This window comes from Trichechus manatus, unplaced genomic scaffold (genome assembly GCF_000243295.1).
Source record: "Trichechus manatus latirostris isolate Lorelei unplaced genomic scaffold, TriManLat1.0 scaffold00035, whole genome shotgun sequence".
Lineage (NCBI taxonomy): Eukaryota > Metazoa > Chordata > Mammalia > Sirenia > Trichechidae > Trichechus > Trichechus manatus.
The window spans coordinates 549535-556296 of NW_004443971.1; the positions used below are offsets into that span (position 1 = coordinate 549535).

At 36.1% G+C, this 6762-nt stretch overlaps 1 pseudogene; it reads right to left on the minus strand.

Annotated features, from left to right (window-relative positions):
* Window positions 1-372: 372 nt before the first annotated feature.
* LOC101353737 (olfactory receptor 11G2-like) lies at window positions 373-6234 on the minus strand (annotated as a pseudogene).
* Window positions 6235-6762: the final 528 nt, after the last annotated feature.

Genomic DNA, 6762 nt, shown 5'->3' on the forward strand with positions numbered 1-6762 from the left:
ACAGTATAACAACTATCTACATAGAATTTACATTGTATTAGGTATTATAAGTAATCTAGAGATGATTTAAAGTATACAGGAGAATGTGAGTAAGTTATATGCAAATACTACACAATTTATATAAGGGACTTGAGCATCCTGGGATTTTGGTGTCCAGGAGGGTACTGAAACCAATCCCTTGTGGATACCTAGGGAAGACTATATGTGTATATGCACACATGTGTACATAGAGACAGAAAAATATTAACTGATGTTAACGCTGAATGCCAGCAAGATGAGTGATCGTTTTTTCTTCCTTTTTAATTTTCAAAATATTATTAATATAAATTTTTTTCTGATAATAAAAATGGACAGACTAATGGATCTTACAGTTACCTTTATAAACATTTAAATATACATAGATATGTCCCTCTTCCTCCCAAAAGATATTTTGCTAATTTAGTTAATACAATTGAATATTAATCTTTTAATCATTTATTTTCTGTATATTAGCTCGGTTGTGATCCCAAGTTCTTCAAACACTTCTTCCAGGCCTCTGGTTAAATCTCACAGCTCTGAATAGTTTTCTCAGGACTTCCTTCATCTCCTTATTCTGGAAACTATACATCAAGGGGTTGAAAAGAGGAGTCAACACAGAATAAAATAAAGTCACAATTTTCTGGAGCCCAGTTGGATTGCCTGCTGTTGGGCTCCCATATACAATCATGATGGAGCCATAGAACAGGGATACCACAGCCAGCCATATGGGAGCCACATGTGAAGAAAGCCTTATGCCAGCCTTCTGCTGAGGGGACCCTTAGCACAGCTCTGATCACCAGTGTGTAGGAGCTGATAATGAAGAGGAAGGTGGAGAACATGAGGACAGAGTTAAAGATGGCGCTGATGACCTCAGTGGCAGGAAATGGCACACAGGACAACTTCATAAGGTCTCCTGGGTCACATAGAAAGTGATCAGTTTTATTGGGACAACAAAACGGGAGCTGAGAGATTAGGTAAACAGGCAAGAGGAAGTATAAGAAGCCACACAACCAGCAGCAGACTCCCATTCTGATGAAGGGTCGGACTGTCATAATGGAAGGGTATTGCAGGGGTGCAGATAACAAGGTACCTGTCCAAGGCCGTTATCTTAGTCATCTAGTGCTGTTACAACAGAAATAGCACAAGTGGATGGCTTTAACAAAGAGAAATTTATTTCTTCACAGTAAAGTAGGCTAAAAGTCCAAATTCAGGGCGTCAGCTCCAGGAGAAGTCTTTCTCTCTCTGTCGGCCTTCTTCTCATCAGTATTCCCCTGGACTAGGAGCTTCTCCGCACAGAGACCCAGGTTCAAAGGATGCGCTCTGCTCCTGGCACTGCTTTCTTGGTGGTATGAGGTCCCCCTATCTCTCTACTCACTTCTCTCTTTTATATCTCAAGAGATTGCCTCAGGACACAATCCAATCTTGTAGATTGAGTCCTGCCTTACAAAAAAAAACTGCCACCCATCCTCCTTCATTAACATCATAGAGGCAGGATTTACAACATATAGGAAAATCACACAATACCAGGAATCATGGCCCAGCCAAACTGATACACACATTTTTTGGGGGATATAATTCAATCCCATGACAGCCATGACAGACAAGAAGAAGGTCTAAGTGGTGCTCATGGAGAAGAAGAAATATAACTGGAGGAAGCAGCCAGAGAAGGAGATGGTGTTGGTTGCAGAGAGAAAGTTGGCTAGCATATTAGGGGTAGTCGAAGTTATAAACCAGACTTCCAGGAAAGAAAAATTGGCCAGCAGGAGGTACATGGAGATTTGTAATTGATAGTCCCACCTCACAATGCAGATAATGCACAGGTTCCCAATCAGCATCAAGATATATGTCCCAGAGACGAATGAGAGGAGGAGGATCTGAATCTCCCAGGTACAAGGGAAGCCTAAGAGGATGAATCTACTCACAGAGTTAGAGCAATTAACTCTGGGATTTTTATTTGATTTTAAAGCTGCAAAGACAACAGATTTCCATATTAGAAGTGGTGTTATATATTATTACTCATTAAGCAAATGCCTTGAGTAAGGTCTTATGAGTATGCATGTCAGTCAATAACATAATGCCATGACTCATGGAGAGATTTTTTCATGATTTTCAGATAGTCATACTCCTATTCTGGACTTAATGACACAACAGTTAACCACTCAGCTGCTAACCAAAATGTTTGTGGTTCAAGCCCACCTAGCAGCTCCTCAGGAGAAACACCTGGTGATCTGCTCCTATAAAGATTACAGTCTAGAAAACCCTATGGGACAGTTCGACTCTGTCACATGGGGTCACTATGAGTCAATATTGACTCAACGACAGCTAAGAACAACAATATTCTGGACTCAATAAATACAAAATAAACAGACACTTTTCTGCCGTCTTGAGGTTTACAGTCAAAGGGAGTTGATATGGAAAATTGTAACCTACAATTTTATGTCAATAATGAATAAGAACTGAATACTTCCAGCGGAGACAACACATGTTCTTGACTTATAAAGACATTAAAGAGATTGATATTTAATAAGGTACAGCTCTATGCACTGTCAAACTGATTTGAGGACGATATACAGGTGCCTTTATAGATTTAAAATACTATATGCAAGCTGATTCATTTTAGTTTTATTGTGTTAAAATATGGGCTATATACCTATATCTACTTTTAGAATATATTCTAACTAATTATTAAGGAGAAATTTTATGAATATTTCTTAGAAAATGTCACACTTCAATTTTTTTATTAAAGTATCCTCTTAAAAATACTATATGTACAAATTTTTTAAAAAAATTTAATTGCATTACAATACTTGGAATACTGCATAGGAAGTCAAAGAAATCTTGATTAATGGATTTGTATCAAGGTCTCGATGAGTCAGAATTGACTCGAAGGCAAGGGGTTTGGTTTCGCTTTATCAGCAAAGACACCCAGAAAAATGGGTGTGTCTCCTCTTGGTAAACCTATAGAGAAGAAATTCTATCATTTTCATTTCAGGTTCTAGTAATAAATATTGTTTGATAGTATTTTGTCTAAATTGGTTCTCTAACATTGCAATTTAAGTATTTTGAAACAGTAGTCTTTATAATTATCATCTCCATAAACTCTTTAAATTAAATTAATATAAATATGTGAGATACAAGATAACATTTAGTAAGACTTTTCAATACCATATGATTTGCATGGAGGGTGAGTCTTCAACCCTGAGATGAATTTGTTTGAAAAAGAACAAATACTCAAAGCTGATATTCTAGAATAGTGGCTCTCAAAGTGTGGTCTGGGGATCCCTGGTGGTGTCTGAGAATCTTTCAGGATAGTCAGATCAATTATTATTATTTCCATAATAATAATGAGGTATTATTTGCTTTTTATAATCTTATTCTTTTATGACTATTAAGTGAACATTTCCAGATCATATGATGTGTGGTATCCCAACAGACACAGACTGACTGTAGAAGTGGATATGAGAATCCAATTGTCTTCTGTTGAGCCAGACATTAAAGAGATGGACAAAACCACAAAGGAATGCAACTTTTCTCACTAATTTTTACTGTTTAGGCAAAAGTAGTTATTTTTCACAAAAATACATCATTTTGTTAACAAAAATTCAGTTTATTATTTGTATTTTAAATGAATTTATAGGTAAACGCTTATTTATTTTTAATTTTCAAATGGCAAATATTAATAGCTGTAACTCACATAAACAAAAGCTTTTGGGGGGTCTTTGATAGTCTTTAAGATCATAAAGAGGTCTTGAAATCGAAAAGTTTGACCTATTCTAGGTCAATCTTGTCTCCTATAGAATAATTAAATCCCTTTCCTAGCTATTCAGAGCAAAGTGTAGTTTGGACAAGAGCTTTATATGATGCTTGACTTGTTTCTATTTTTCCAGTGGCATATTTTATTCTTGCTATTTCTCTAAACATCATTATGATCCACATATAAAAACAGCAGTTTGATTTAGAACAAAAAATTCTTTAGGAAGAAAAATCACATTTTAAATTAAACATTCAGACATTATCAAACAATGAAGTCCTAGTTTGAAAAAATAAACCAATAAATAAATAAAACTATGATACTATTATTTTGTTTTATTTTTGTACAGCATAAGTACTTGCAATCTAAATCAGAAACATCCAGAATTTTAAAGTTAGTGTTACAAATTAATAAGTAAAAGACAAAGAGCTTGCTAGAAAAGTGGGCTAATTCAGTCAATGTGTCTGGAGGCAAAATAAAAATCTGGCGTAATTAAGGACCCAAGCTCTAGAATAACATTGTCTTTTATATCAAACTCAGTTCCTAATCTGTGTTATGTTGTTCTTTGACTAAGTTTACTGTTGATATAAAATATTTGATATTAAAGTCAAACATGTATCATTAAAAAGATATGTCAAATTTGGTTATGTTCACAAAGACTGTCCCTCAAACTTTACAATCCAAGTATAAATAAACTTTCCTTGTCTCCTAGTCCCTGAAATTGACAGAAAGTAACAGGGAACACAACATATTATTTGACATTTCACTGAAGGAAAGTATGTCCACATTCATTTCCTGGAATTCTGCCCTTAGGGTATGGATTCTCTCATATATAGGAGGAATGCAAAAAGGGTACTGGCAAGCCTCTTTAACAGTAAACTTTTGAAATAACATTTTTATAAGCTTTCAGATAAAACCTTAGGTTTCATTCCGGAAGATCAGTGTTTCTATAATTCACATATTCACTGGTACAATAGAAACGTATAGCAGGGGTGGGAGGATAGTAATAGGGAAGTTGGAGTCATGAGAACTTTACACTTACCTGAAGATACAAGGAGGGTATAGTTGAATGTCATCCTCTACATCAGACTGTAAACTCTAGCCTCAGATCTCAGAAAAATCCAAAGTAATTGTGTTCCACACATTAGTGTGAAAACTCATATGAACTACTAAGGAGGCTTTTAGTAGCAAGAACTTTGCAGAATTAATAAATCCATCAAGGACATCATTTAGGGCTTACTCTTTGTGGTCCCCTTGCTTATATAGGTAGAAGACGTAACAGGCAACTTAACAGTTGCAAAGAGAATATAGTTTCTCATGATCTAAACAGAATCAAACACACAGCTGAAATCCAGACCTTGTCGCTTTTGTGAATGCCATCTGTGGGGAGTAGCTCTCTAGAGAGGGAATTTATAACACAGTGGTCATATTGAACCATGGTTTCCTATTCTGCCCTTTATATAGCATGCCAGAATTTGTTTTAGTTTCTTATACATTTCCTATTCTAATTCAGTTTTCTTTCTTTATTTTTTTATTGGAATAATGAGAAAAAATGAAATCATTTCACTAGACTTAAGTTTGCTGTTTAATTGTAATTGAAAGTAATCTCCCTGCTAATGATAAAGAAAAAGTTATGACTCTGGCAATGAAAATTAGTTTCCAGGCTTAGGGAAAAGCAGCTGGGGTATAGGTTAACATAGAGATTAGAAGCAAATAAAATGAATCATATTAAATAGTTGTGTCTATGTGTATTTTAGGGTAATCCATCCTCTCATCTTCACATTGCATGTCCTATTCCAAGCTCACCACTGTTGCATTAAGAGATAAAGTCCTAAGATATGAACATGTTTTTTAATAAGTGGGACATTTGTGAAAATTTCCATGAAGTTTACCACTTTGAAGATATATATATTTTATGGCTCCAGACTACGATATCATATGGATGTATAATATATTATTTAATGACTTCCTAATTGTTAATCACTTATGACCAGGGCTACAAACATTCTAAATGAAATATTAACCCATATTATATAGTAGAATATTGCTGAATATTATATGGTCAAATAGAGTTTTTCCATTAATTTAAGAATTATCCAATATTATGTCATAAGTAAATAACATATAAGAATATAAATTATACTCATTAATTAAGAAGAACATAGGAATTTCTTAATGAGTAGAAATGACATTAGATAAAATTGAAAAAGAAGTAAGATTGAAAATAAGTGATCTAAACTTCAAATCAGAAGTTAAAAAGGAATAGCAAGGGACTTCAGGCAAAATGGCACTCAAGGCAGAAGCACCAGGCCATCCCTACACAGCAAAGACCTGAAAAACTAAGCCAAACAAAGAAAACAGCAATCCTGAAACCCTGAAACATCAAATGAAGAGATGAAGAACTCAGCCAAGCACCAAATGGAGTGAGAAAACTGACAGAGAATGGAGAGGGAGGAGAGATTCATGCAGAGGTCCCCTACCAGCTAATGCAGCACGGATCTGCCATCTCAGACTCCTATCAGAGACCAGCAAATAGGAGGTATGAGAAAGCAGCTTCACGGAGCTTCCAGCAGGAGACAAAACAACTGCTAATTTGCAGTATATGCTTTCCCACCCTCCACCTTTCTTCACACCCACTCGGCATTGTCTGCTTCCTGCAGCTACAGTCTCTTGTCTGGGAAGCACTGGCTGCTTTGATTCCACCCTCCTGCACTGGCCGGCTCCCTGAGTGCCATTTGTTGGCTGCTGGTGTTGCTTTTTCTGCTTCTTTTGATTTCTTCCTTATCTCTCACTACCTCCTCCTCCTTTCGCTCAAATACCTGGCTCTGTGCACCATCTTTGCTTCTTCCTGAGGGGCTGCGGAGCTCCGTTCGACTGTGGAACAGCTGGTGGGATCCCGGGGTTTTTATTTGTTGGTTTGTTTTGAATTGTTTGTTTACTTTTCCTTTTCTCAAGTTGGGAGGGCAGGGCTGTGCTGCGCGGCTTGGGACGTA